Source organism: Mauremys mutica, chromosome 1, assembly GCF_020497125.1.
Source record: "Mauremys mutica isolate MM-2020 ecotype Southern chromosome 1, ASM2049712v1, whole genome shotgun sequence".
Lineage (NCBI taxonomy): Eukaryota > Metazoa > Chordata > Testudines > Geoemydidae > Mauremys > Mauremys mutica.
The window spans coordinates 293,190,695-293,205,387 of record NC_059072.1 but is presented as its reverse complement, the minus strand read 5'-3'; positions in this window follow the sequence as shown (position 1 = coordinate 293,205,387).

The window sequence follows — 14,693 nt, the reverse complement described above, 5'->3', positions numbered from 1 at the left end:
GTTTGAGAAACCTTGGTATATTTAATATCCAAAGACAGGCAGAATGGAAATTGACTTTAATTAGAGATTGGCCATTTAAAAAAAAAAATTGTAAAGACATTTTTCATCCAGATTTTTTCCCTTGTGATTGAGCCATATCTTCAGTCAAGACAAGACTTAATTCAATTTGTGCAAGTTATAAATCTACTGTTGTTTTGGCCAAAGATATTGGTAGGAATGGGCTTATAGATAATTTGATCGAACAACCGTTTTGGAATATCTGCACTTATTTCTAGAAAATCTTCTCTGTAGTAATCTCCTATCATGCCTGCTTATGTATATCTGACATTGATCCATCTTTGGTAAAGAAGCAGCAGTGATGCTTGAAGCCAGCAGGGCCGGCTCTATGAACGGCAGGGCCCGATTCGAATACCTGGTGGCGGTCCAGGGCTTTGGTGGCACTTCAGCGGCGGGGGGTCCGCTCCGGGTCTTCAGCGGCACCAAAGGACCCCCCGCTGCCGAAAAGCTGCCGAAGACCCAGACTGGACACGCCACCCCCCACCCCGGCCACCAAGTGAGTAAAAAAAATAATTAAAAAATTAAAAAGACGCCTAAGGCGCAGGGCCCTCTTAGGCACGGGTGCGGGGCCTGATTCTGGGCAATCAGCTTAAAGCCGGCCCTGGAAGCCAGTCACCTAGTAGAAGAAGCAGATGCTGTTGAATTCTGAAGTGCAAACCATGATAATTTCCTCCTTCCCTACCTTCTTCCCTTACACTGAAGCTCTATCTCATTGCCTATGACAATAAGAGGAGGCATGACATCCACATAATTCCTACATGTGATTTAGACTATCATGTTTGAGGCTGTGGTTTGATGGCCTCTTCTTTGACAGTACCTATACCATACGCATTAGGGAGAGCAAGGCCCAGAACCACAAAGAAACTTAAGCATTGCAATGCTGTGTGTTGCACACCCAACTTTTAGGTGCTTTGCAACACAGTGAAATCCATAGCCCTTAGTTACCTGACCAGGTTCCCTAGACAACTCATAGGGAGAGTTAGTCACCTAAGAGTGGGACACAGAAAAGCCATCATGCTGAGCGGAAGCTAGCCAATAGGAAATGTTGAGGACAGGGGGTGGTCTAAGCATCCAGTTAATATGCCGCTTACAGTATTTTAGTATTATTATGGTTATTAATTTAATTATTATGAGTCTATTATTTGCTCTAGTGGGAGGGCATCCCAGTGTATAAGTCTATGCAGTCTACGCACTACAACATTTTGAAACAACATAAGTGGTCTGCAATGGTATAGCAATAAACATTTGAAATGTAGCTACTGTGTACTGACATAGCAGTAAATGTCTAAAAGGTGTTCAAATGTGAATGTTACTCGTTTAATTGTTGACTATATTTTGCCTATCTTAAGTAATGCTTTGAGCCTAGAGTGGAGTTCTAATCAGCTTAATTTAAGAGTTAGTTTGCTGTTTTTGTTGATGTGTAAAAACAGTTTTACAGTCTCTGCTATATTCAGATGTTAGCGAATCTTAAGCAACAGACTAATAAATGATTTTTTTTTGGTAATTTTAGGTAGCAGGCAAATTTCTAATTCATGTGAAGATGTGAGGAAACAGAAGGTCTCAATTTTGCTTTGGATTCAAGGCTAAAAACGTCTATATCTGAATCCAAAAGTATCAAATTTACTAAGGTTTCTTGGATTTCACAGGGCAATAAGCATCCTATTGAATAGTATTATGTGAAAGACAAAAGGCACAACAAATATTATGTTATAAAATCTTAAGGATGAAAAACATAAAATGACACAACTAATGTAATACAATAGCTATGACTTTACCAGTGTATTGTTCACATTTTTATGTATGGGGCACATTTACTGTTGTATATTTTGATTGAGCCATTATCAAATTGTATCCATAAAAGCATTATTTTGAACTCACTGCTATGAGGCACAGTTATTAACAACTACCCAGAGCCCAAATCCAGCCTCTTTCTCCACTTTTCCATTGTCAAAGACTCCTGACCTGTCTAATAGCAGTGGCACTTCATAAGCAACAACCACAGCAGGTGTGTAAGGACCATATGTGCAAACCTGTCATTTCTCATCCTGAGTAAATTCCTTTGTGTTTTGGTGATACTTGTCGCTAAGTCTCTTTGAGTTTGCATGATGTTATTGTGACTACTACAGGGATTGAACTGGGGTCCACCAGAACAAAAACCATGAATCTCTGCAGCTGCAGCTGTAACAGACTCGTATTCTCTGCGGACCAGCCTTATAGGGGGACCTGTAATACACAGTCACCATTGGGTTAGACTATGTAATGTAGGAAATAAGTTATTATAGATAGAAATGGGAGTGGCCGTGTGTGATATATTTATCTAGGTATTTATACCATGCCCACCATTGCATTCTTTATTACATTCACTCCTAGCCCCAAACTCTAGTACAGAATGGCCATTTGAAGGAGAAGGGGGGATTGTTGCTTATGTACATTTGCAGGATTATCCGGAGACACACACCTAAGGCTGCTGTAGTGGATAACGATAAAGAAGACTATCACTTCCTCAGAGGCATCCATGTCTCATTGCTGGTTTTGGGCACAGTAGGTACTGGCCCAAATTCTCCTGGGTGTGATATAATACCCCTCACCACTGCACCATAAGCCTTGTATGTGAGGAGTTAATAGAGGAAGAGGCATTTCAATATACATCCCTTAAACAATGTGATAAGAACCTTGGGTTATTAATACAGAATATATGAAAAGTTAATTTTCAGAAGTGCAGAGCAATAAAAACAAGGTCTGTCCAAACTCTCTTCATTAATAATTAAAACAGGTATGTATATGTGAATTGCTTTTTAAGTAATGAGTGTTAGTCATAAATATTTCACAGTTGTGCTTATGAAATATGCCCTAAATTATGTCCTAATGTTAACAAGAATGCCTTATACTTGACAGAACAATGAAGTCCATTAATATTTCAAAGGAGTGTGTCTGACAGATGGAAGCTGGGAAGACACATGCCACTCCTTGTGTTAGTCTAACACTGCAACCTTCAGGTCTGTGTTTTTTAAGCTTAAGAGGGACAAAGAGCTTTCCTTTCAGTGCCAACATTTACAGCAGATGTAGCGAATATATAGAGGAATTGTTTTAAGTGTATTATCTGACAATTACAAGTAGGCTGCACACCCGCACCAAAATTGGAGGAGAGAAATTAAAAGCATACAATAAAGGGCTTAGTCCTGCACAGCATCAAGAGGCAGATTTTTAAAGGTACTTAGGTCCCTAAAGAAGCAGACAGGAATCTAATGAGATTTTCAAAAGTGCCTAGATACATAACTTCAATTGCAATCCATACAATGAAACCAGTGGGAGTTACATAACTAAATGCTTTTGGAAATCTCATTAGGTGCCTATTTACTTTTTTGGGGACCTAAACACCTTTAAAAATTTGGCCCTGAGTACCTCCTGCATGGTGCTGAGCTTCAACGGCAATTCAGCTCATGGGGATGTCACTGGATGCTGACTTCCCATTGGCTTCAAACAGAAACTGATTTCACTCAGATATTCTCAGCACCTTGCTGAATCAATGCCTTAGAGAATGACTTAGTAGAAAAAAAATGTATATTCTGATAGACTATGAGCAAACTAAGGGCATTGCATTTGTGACTAGATGAATGAAGTACAGATAAAATAAAGCCACCACTTAGGTGTATCTTTTACTTTTAACCCTTAACTTACCACACTTTAACATTAAGGCATCTGTAAAAGCCTGGGCATCTCCTACTTCGACCACATCACTAATGAAGAGGTCTGCAACATCATCACCCAATGTGCTGGCTTCCTGACAACTGTGAAGAAGTTCAAGCTGAAATGGTATGGCCATGTAAAAAGATCATCTCGCCTATCCAAGATCATCCTCCAAGGGACAGTACAGGGGAAGAGAAGAAGAGGTAGACAGAAGAAGAGATGGATTGACAACATAAAAGAGTGGACAGGAATGGACTTTGCGGAGACTCAAGCACTGACATATAATCGTCAGGTTGATTGCTCATCAATGATGGAGCCCCAATGACCAATGCGGTTAAGGGAGTGATGATGATGATGATGATGATGATGAACATTAAGGAAGTGCAGTAGTCACCATTACAAATTTAACAGTTATTTCTTATTTTAAGTATAGAAAGACAGTAAGAAATCTCAGAGACCGACAAAGAAGTGGGGGAAGGTAAGTGTCATGTTGCAGTTAGCATGGGGAGGGGGGAGAAGTGAGACCGGCGCATATGCCTACCACAGGTGCTGGCTCCCTCTGTAACTGTGCAGAAGGCCCTTTACCAACTCACTGCCTTACATTCTACCTCTGTACAACAGGGACAGAAATCCTGGCTCATCTCCCTGACGGTTGGGAGACTTAGTTCGTAACTGTGGATTAATGTTAAAATTATAAGGACATTCACCGTGTCATGATAGAGACGGTACAGTTATTGGAAAAGGCAGTCAATACTGGGAGAGACAAACTTTCACATTGAATAGTCAGTAATGAAATGGACAGCAAAATGGTTTTCTCTTCTATTTGTTGAGAAGAACATTAATAGATTCCTCAAAGTTTCAAGTCTAGAAAAAAAAATATCACCCAACTAAATGTATGGGGTCAAATCCTGGCTTTATTGAAGTCAATAGCAAAACTCTCATTGACTTCAATAAGGCCAGGATTCCACCCCCAAGGGTATAGAGAAATTAGGATATGCTGTATATCCTAGCACAAGCCAGAATCATTATTATCCGTGAGCTGAAACTTTTCTCTCTCTCTCTTTAATGGCTCTCAAAGAGCCTAAGGCAGTTATTTGGGGGTAAAAGCTCTTTAAATGCCATTCCTTTCCCTTACAAAAATAGCAGCTTTAGCTGTTTTATTGAAAGCCTCTAAGGCAACCACCTCTATTCACCTGGGCCTCCCTCAACCTGAAAATAGCTCTTTGATTTTTATAGTTCTCTCCCTGCATTACATTGAGATTGTAGAAGTGGAGTTATAAAAAATGATACTCTTTTCTTTGTATTTCTTAACTTTCGCCCCCTACTGGCTTTCTTGTGAACTGCTAGAGTTTGTTTTATTAGCCCTTACTTAATAATCCCTTTTCGGTAGCACACTGCATATACCCTATCACTTAGATTCTCCTACAGACTGTAATAATGCTGAGGAAGTTCACAAGTTCAGGGTATTGCTTCTTGCTGTTTCCAGGCTGCATGCAGCTACCATGTTTATTTGAAAAGCAGGTCTATGAATGGGCTCAAGTTCCTGCTGTCTCACAAGGATGCAGCTGCAGCGTGGGTGCAAGTCTATGCAAGGTAGAGATATTTACACAGGTAGAGTCTTCAATGAAAGGAGAAGTCTTTTTTTTTTAATAAGATTACTGAATAAGTTTTACTGAGAAAGAAGAAAAGTTTACCTGTTTTTGCAGATATTTGGTCACAAATTGTTTGAAAATTTCAAGAATAACGCATTGAATCTGTACAGCTTGCATGACATACTCAGTCTTTAAAGAACACATTGTCACATTCTGTTGTATATACACAGTGTTCAAATTAATTACATTTGGGGGAAGATCTTCATCTTTTAAACAGTGGAGTCCTGGGAGAAAAATAAAATACTGTAAAACTAGTATTTTAAAAATCCTGATTCCATAACTAGGCAGGCAGGCCATGTTGACCCTAGAAAGCTCTTTCTTTGTTTGATAACAAGTCCCAAATACCAAAAGAATAGTGCTTTCATTTTAATGACTCGCATGTAAGAAGGTGTTCTTTTGATAATTACATTCAAACCCATAAAATAATAGGGATGGATGCAATGTGAAGAAAGCAGATGGTAAAAAGAGAGATGTATGATCCTGAGACAGATGTACATCTCAGTCTTTGGCTCTAACATGGTACTTGGTAGTTTTCGCAGACTTCTGCCCACAGAACTTTAATGCAATCTGCTCTTGTTTCAATAGGTCTGTTTGGAACCCTGGCTTAACCACATTGAATTCAACTGTAAATTGTAACATTGCAGTATGAACAATATTGTATATCAAATCCAGTCAATTTGATTGAATGTGAGTAGTGCATCATATCAGCAAAAATGCATTAACAATCGGGCTGGCAGAAAGCAACTCATCAAAATTCAAGGATTACAGATACACCATGCCGCCTATGTTTTATTAATGTGGCACTAAATCCTCTCCCCTGCACTAAGATTGAGTACAAAGGCTTGGTTCAGGGTAGCTTTAGTAGGACAGGAGGAAAAGGAATCCTCTTCAACAGGCTGGAGAATACCCTCTGAGTCACTCAGCAGCCACTACTCCTCTTCTGAAGTCCAAGTTCCCTAATGTCGCCCCCCAGCCTCCAGGAAGAAGTATTTGGTGGGTCCCACTCAGGGTCGGCTCCAGGCCTCAGCACGCCAAGCGCATGCTTGGGGTGGAATGCCGCGAGGGGCGCTCTGCCGGTCGGAGAGCCGCGGGGGGCGCTCTGCCTGCAGAGCCGCGGGACCGGCGACCGGCAGAGCTCTCCCCGCGGCATGCCGCCATGCTTGGGGTAGCGAAATGTCTAGAGCCACCCCGGGTTCCACTCCAGTCCCTTCATGATCCAATTCAACCCTGAGCTTTCAAACCACACCCACCTTCTCTTGAAAGGATGTGCAAGGGATGCATTCAGACCTAGAATCCATAGTATATAGGTGTGCACCCCCTATCCATGATGTCCAGATCTGGCCACATCTCAAGAGGAAAACTGGATCACTCCTGAAGCACCTGTTGCCTCCTGCAAGCATGAAAGCGGAAGCAGTATTTGCCCAATAGTTATTAATACCAATTTGGTACTTTCCAAGTTCTAGTACTGAGACATATCACTGCCCAAACTGCTTCCGTCTGCTGCTATGTTGGAACTGAATTATATATTGGCAGCCATTCAGCCAGCATCAGTGTAGTTTTGTACAGTATCTTTTCTTTACTTGGCTGTTCCAGGAACAGGACAATCTCTTCGACAGAGAAATGGACTACATAATTCTTATGAAATTTGAGAATTTCTACTTTTCATGTTAAGTTGGAAATTGTACTCATTTAGTATTTTGGGGAAAAAATTGAAAACTTGACAGATTTGGGGATTTTCCATGTTTTCACAGCAAAGGTAGAAGACATTCAGTCCAAATTTGGTAAAATTATTCATGGACCTTAGTGAATGCTTTGGTGAACCTAGGATAACTTGTGTATTTGTAACTGTAACAGAATAGCTAGCCCCTTAAATGAAATTATACCCAGCTCTTCTGCTCCAGTGCAGGTGCATCTTAGTTTGGTGGAATGTGGAGGGCATGGTTACTCCTGGGAGTTATAAAAGAGAGACAGCCCAAAGGCAACAGAGAGCTCTGGACCCAAATAGAGAAGAGCTCAGGGTCTCTAGAAAAGTAGATAGAGCTCACAAGAAGAAGATAGCTAGGTTGAGAGGTTTAGGGAGGGAATGCCCCTGAAGGAGGGAGTGGTAAGAGTTCCATATACAGGGGCAGCTCTACACATTTCACCGCCCCAAACACGGCATCATGCCGCGGGGGGGGGCGCTCTCCCGCTCACTGGTCCCGTGGCTCCGGTGGACCTCCCACAGGCGTGCCTGCGGAGGGTCCGCTGGTCCCGTGGCTTCAGCCTGCAGACCGGCAGAGCTCCCCCTGTGGCATGCCGCCCCAAGCACGCGCTTGGTGTGCTGGGGCCTGGAGCCGCCCCTGTCCATATAGTCCTCAGAACTAAGACCCATTTCTGGAGAGGGCTGACAGCAGCAGAGGGAGAGGACTGCTGGCTTTCTGAGCTGGAGATCCTGCTGATATCTCCAGGCAGAAGCTGGAACCATAACTGGGAAGGAAACAGGGCAGAGAAGCACTCCATCTAAGGGGGTTGGGACAAGGCATAATGAGGGATGCTGGAGCCGTACCTGAGAGCTGGACCATGGTAAGAGATGCTGGAGCTGTATTTGATGTGTTGATGGACTGTTGGGACTTGAAGGACTGAATGTACTGTTTGGACTATGCTGGGGAATTCTAGATTATGGGTGTAGGACTTTTGTAATAAATTAACCCTGCAAAGAGCTATTAATATGTGGAGCACTTGTGTGGAGTTACTGGGGTCTAGGGAAGAAGCGGGGAACTGAGGCAGGAACACCAGTCCTGCTGTAGCCTGATGGTTGGATGTGCCCCAAGAGAGGCCTCCCTATGATATTATGGTGGAGAACAGGAGAATTTTGATCATCCCATGGCAAGAGGGGTGCATATAACAGGGTGCAGGGTAAGGAGGCTGGACTCACTTCAGAGAATCTGGATGTGGCTGCCCTATGACAGTAATAGAGCCTAAAATGAGGCAAATATCCTCTTTCATCAGATTTCATAGTTTCAGATTACATTAAGAAAGTTCTTACACAGATCTAATTATCTTGTTCCTAAAGTCTGTTCCTGCCAGTATTCTGGAAGAAGAACAATTGAAGATGATAGTTCTGTAGTTTTTTGTGCATACTTAAGCCAAGATCAGTCCATGCAGTTATCCCTTTATTCTTATTAGAATCGATTAATCTTGTATGTTATCAAGATCATATTTTTATGGAGAATATTTAGAGTAAAAATTGCAAACAAAAACAGCATGGTCACTTTCCACTTTTGAGATCAGCTTGTTTTCATACAGCAGGACTTTGTTTAACCATACAGGGTATTTTCAAAGAAAGCAGCCTCTGCATTATTTTGCACTGCATGCATAATTAACTAGCTAGATAATTCAAAGCTCAAAATAAATCGGTGGATTATGTAAAAAGAAATTAATTAAGGAAAAGGCAAGCACTATTATAGCTTCCCCCAATTTTGTAACATTTTTATAATACATTTTTTTAAAAAGTAGCATACACCAAGTTTACCGCAGTTGTTGAAAAAAGACAATATTTTATTGTAATTTTGAAGCTATTATTATGATTATTTATCTCTTATTTTTCTAATCATCTTTCTAGACTACCTGAGTTTTAATTTCAGAACTTGTCTTTTTACTTTTTATTCACTGCCTAGGTTTTATACTTTTTATCTCTTCTTGCATCCTTTACACTGAGTCATATTTTTCACATTCTTAGTTTACTTTTTTTCTTCTTTCTCACCTTATGTGATGCTCAGCATTTGATTTTAGATTATTGTTATATACAAACATGGAAAAGCTGTTAATATATTGGCCCATGTAAACTTAAACTCAGTTTTGGAGTTGATTAATTTACAAATAAAATGAGGGACACGAGATTTCTCATATGCATACATAAATCTCTACAAATAGTCAGACCTTACAAAGTAGCACATAAGGGAGCAGTTTCTAAATCTTAATGAAATATAAAAATGAGAATTATGCTTTTATAGGGATTTTTTTATATACAACAAGATAAATTTTCTTATAAAAGGCAGAATCTAACTGTTTAAGCTCCATTGTTAAAGCTAATAAGAAAAATGTTTGGTTTTCTCTCTGAACAGCCTGTCTGAATTTTCTTGCAGACTCCTCTCACTATTCAAATATAAAACATACCAAACCTTACCATGTGCCACGTTCTCATTTTAAATTACCCAGGTGACCGCATTCTTTCCCTAAGCCATTGGACATCATTCAAATAGTTTAATTTGGGAACTAACCCATTAGGCAAATTACTCCTCCCTTGGTTTCAGCCATCACTTTTATTGTTACAGATTCCCTTATGGGGTATGCTAAAGGAGATCTAAATGGAAACTGTCTACTCTGGCAGCCCAGTCCTCAACTGATGTGAATCAGTTTAGCTTCAATGGAGCGACACCAATTCACACCAACTGAGGATTTGGCTCAGGATGCCTTGGGAAAGCAAACTCCAAATCACTCTTCAGCCTTACTGTAAGCATGCACTAGTTCACTGACACCTTTAATAGTTCATTTTTTACAGTCAAAGACCTATTTGGTTTTATATGTAAAAACTGGTTCAATTATTTTGAAATGCTAGGCTTATGATCTGACAATGGCAGAGTTGCCAATTAAAAATATAAAATATCTCATCAGAACTATACAGATGGTGTGTGGTACTGTAAAGCTTTTACTTCCATGAGTTTGGGATGATTGAATTATTTATAAGTGGTGAAGCCACAAATGAATGCCCCAGGTCATCCCAAATGACTACCAACAAAATCTTTATACTCCCACATACAAGTATGTATTTTCTCAGGCCACATTCTAAAGATGTGATTTTAGAAATAATTTTATAGAGTTTAACATTTCATTAGTAAAATTTTCTACCTCTAAGGTTCTGTCTTCCCTGAAGCTGGGAGTGTGCTTTCAACTTGGATAGATAGACACTCATTAGCTTGAGTAGAGCTAGTGCGCTAAAAATAGCTGCATAGCCAGGGATAGCAGAGGCAGCAGCTCTGGCTACTGCTCAAGTACATGTCCAGGACATGCAGGAAGTTTTGTACGTGGGCAGCCAGCCTGAATGGCTGCCCATGCTTCTCACAACTACATTGCTATTTTTAGCATGTTAGCTATAGCAGAACTAGCGAATGTCTGTCTACTCACATTTGGAAGCACAGTTCCTGCTGCAGTGTAGATGTCGCCTTAAAAATTCCAGCTGTCTTACCTATCAAATGCAGGACTCAGTGATATAAAATTAGAACATATTTTTAAAATATAAAAAAAAATGTTCTCAAATTATTATCTACAGTTGAGGGCACCCCCATTATATCTCATGAGGGCATTATATCTCATGGTTCACCAGGATTGACATGAATCAGTTGAAAGCCAGTAATTCCTGCTCACGTATGGGAGAGAAAAGCTGTTTCTGTCCCGGGTAGTTGTAAGATATTAGCTCTTAAATTTCTTTCTACTCCAGTACAAAATTACCTCTCCTAGACCTCACCATGGTGTCAATTTCACCTCCACCACATTTGGTGGGAAAACTAGATTTAGTAGTGAAGAATGACACTGGAAAGCTGTTCAGAGGTTTACAATATTAGAAGATGTCCTAGCTGTGTTTAGAAGCAAAGTGCAAGTGAAATACAGTGCCACCCTTACCTCTGTCTTAGCTTAGTGTTTGTCGAGCACGGTGACAATATTAATATTAAAGCAGTTATGATGCAGAGTAGCTGAAAAATTGCGCATGCTATTTTTGCTCTCATATACCATAAATACAGTTGATCTGTAACAAATGGTTTACTTCTCAGGTTGCTTTTGATAATTTATATAATGTCAAAATCCCTTTTGGTATATCCATTAATTACCAACTATTTTTCATTATTAATCAGGATTATGAAAACTCTATCGCCTGTCTGCAAGGTACAAGAGTTAGTGTTACTATGGGAATGAAATTCTGAATTTTCTTTCTTGAGGCTTTAAAAATCTTACCTGTAAGGCTCTATTTTTTTTTTTTTTACTTATTTTTGTTTGCATTTAATAGACAGTATATATCTCGCTGGTTTTGTTGCCTCTCCCATAAACTTATTCAATTTTTTCTACAGCTTCAAGAAGGATCCTGATAGAAATAGGATCTATAATCCAGTTTGCTGTTCTCTACATACATTTCATTAACCTTCCCATTTCTTTTTCTTTCCTTTTTTTTTCCAGTATAGGTGCTGACCCAAGCACTAGTTTTCTTTCTAGATTTTTAAACAATCAGCTTTAGAAATTAAAAATGGAGAAAGTAATACCAAGCATGGCACAGGAAGACCTTTGCTGATGGAAAATAAAAATTGGCTTGTATTTGGCTCTATTACATTAAGCCAGCCAAGGAGACCATAACACTCTCTGTGTGGGAGGATAATTGCTTTCAGCCAGTAGAATGCTGTTTTCCAATTTTCCCAGGAAACACAAAGTCATATTAGAAGAATCCTTCTTGACACCACTTACTATAAATGTTTTATGAGGATAGCCTTCTAGCAGGATAGTTGACAGTACCTGTACATTTTCACATCATGAATTCCATCAGGATGACCAATATTGTCTAATTGTTTACTTGTGCTCCCTCATCAGTCTGTATCCCCATAGTCTCTTGTCTTATACTTAGATTGTAAACTTTAAGGAATGCATCATTTTGTTATTCTGTGTTTTTACAGCACTGAGCATAATGGGGTCCGGGGGCTCCTACTCACTGCTACAAATACTAAAATGATATTCCTCCAACTTCTTTTAGATTCAGGAGGATAGATTTATAAAGTGACCTGGGCACCTAAACTGGAACTTAGGTGCCTAAATTCCAGAGTCAGGACACATTAAGATTCACAAAAACTCCACTCAGCTACTGCCAAATCCTGTAGGCACCTAAAATCATTTGACACCTAAATTTTTGCAGTAAGTGTTCCCTAAGTTCCTATATTTCTGCCTCCAGGCAGGTGCTTTGCTCCTTCACACCAGGTGTCCCAACACTTATCTCTGCCTAAGCCCAAGTGTGATTCATGAACCAGGGGAAGATAGGCAGTCAGTCACTGAACTCACTTGTGGGGCACAATCCTGTATGCATGCTCTGAGAACACTGACCAGATCAGGCCTCACAGGTGAACTTACCCATCTCCACACAAAAACGAAGGGGACAGGTGATGGAGCTCTCTCATAAACTTTTATTACAGAGGTTAGGCTACTCACCTGGGATGTTGGAGACACCTGCTTCAAATAATTTGAATCATTGGAGCAGGGGGACTGGCTCCTGGGTCTCCCACATCCTGCGTGAGTGCTCTAACCAACAGGCTTTCTATTCATTCCAATGCTTGGGTGTGCTTTCTCTCTTTCAGACCCAATGACTAATTATTTGTCCAAAGTGGAACAGCTTCAAACTCACATCAGAATAGCCCAGGGGTTAGGGCATTCACCTGAGAGGTGGCAGATACCTGGTCAAATCTCTTCTCCCTGGCAGGTGGAGGGGGGACTTGAACAAGTGGTCTCCCACATCCATACCTCCCAATATTTCAAGAAGCCAAAAGTGAGCATCCCTCTCCCCTGCTCCTGGACGCCCCACCATACCCTCCTTGCCAGCCCCGTTATGGGGACTCCCCATCAGTGCCTGGATGATAGTGGGAAAGCTCTGGCTGGTTTGGTTGAGGTACTGGTGGAAGAGCCACCCCCCGTCAGTGGAAAGAGAAGCAGCCTTGGTCACCCTACTGCCCTCTCAGGTTTGGCCTCCCCATTCCCCTCCCCGCCATCAGTGAGGGAGAATCATTGCAAGCTGGAGCATGAGGGTTGCAGTTCCACCAATGGCCCCTTCATTCCCCAGTCAGGAAAGGCCAGAACTGCTCATACTCTTACTACTGCACTGGGAATTGTGGCTCCAACTTCTGCTGTGGAAGGGAGTATTTGAGGGGGCCCTGCACATGGCTGAAAAGAAAGTGAAGCCTAAAGGATGCTCCTTCCTTTTGCCCTGAGAGTCTCTGAGGCTCAGCTTAAAGCTTAAGGTAGCAACATTAATGAAGGAAATGTTCTGCTTCAACTGCAATGAGAGGTTTGGGGAGGTTAAAGGGGAACAGTCCCATGAAACCTGAGGCTCTTGAGAGATATGCCTACATCTCCGGTGAGTGCCTAACCACTGAGCTGAAAGTTATGAGGGAGATGGTCCTTTTACTTGGCTTCTTCCAAGAAATAGCTTAGGCCCCTAGCTCTAAGGGAGGGTTCACAGCTGATAATCCCAACAAAGATAGGCATCTCCCTCCAGACTGGATTTAAGCATTGCCATCCTGCGGAGAGGTGATGTTTATGGCACACTCCTCTCCTGGGCATCTCCTTTTGGCTATCTGAGGTGGGGAACTTTTGTGACTTTTTGCTGGCTTTTGTGACTCTCAGTGCCTATTTCCCTCCATTCATTGTCTAGGAAACCTGAGCATCTAACTCAGATTTTGTGAATATGATTGATTTTGTAGATGCCTAAAAGTTAGGTGTGGTGATTCTCAGCATTACTATGCATAAGTCCTTTTGTGATTCTAGTCCAAGGATTTTAAGGCCAGAACAAACCATCATGTTCATCTACTCTTATCTCCTATATAACCCAGGCCATACAATTTCAACCTGTAATTCTTGCATTGAGCCCAATAGCTTTGGGTTGAACCAGAGTACTGGAATTCTCACCTTTTGTAGGCATTATTCTTCTGATTTTAAAATAGACAAAATTGCTGAATTTGGGCCCAAATTTGCAAACTTTACTCATAAGTCACTAGGAGCCCTCTGTGTGCACGTAATGAACTAAAGTTATAAAGAAAATGGGTGAAATGCTGACAGGGCCAGCTCCAGACCCCAGCGCGCCAAGCAGGCGCGTGGGGCGGCATTTTGCCGGCAGGGCGGCATTTGGCTCCGGCGGACCTTCCGCAGTCATGCCTGCGGGAGATCCACCGGAGCCCCGGGACGAGCGGACCTGCCGCAGGCATGACTGCGGCGGGTGCGCTGGTCCCGCGGCTCGGACGGAGCTTCCGCAGGCATGCCTGTGGATGCTCCACCGAAGCCGCGGGACCGGCGCACCCGCCGCAGATGCTTCTGCCCCGGCTGCGGGACCGGGGAAGGGCGGTGAGCGCGCCGCCCTGCTTGGGGCGGTGTAATTTCTAGAGCCGCCCCTGAATGCTGATCTCCTGGAAGTCAATGAAAATTTTGCCATTGACTTCAACAAGGCCAGGATTTCTTTCAATGGGACTACTCAATTAAGGATTAGTTGCATATGTCTTTGCAGGATCAGACCCTATG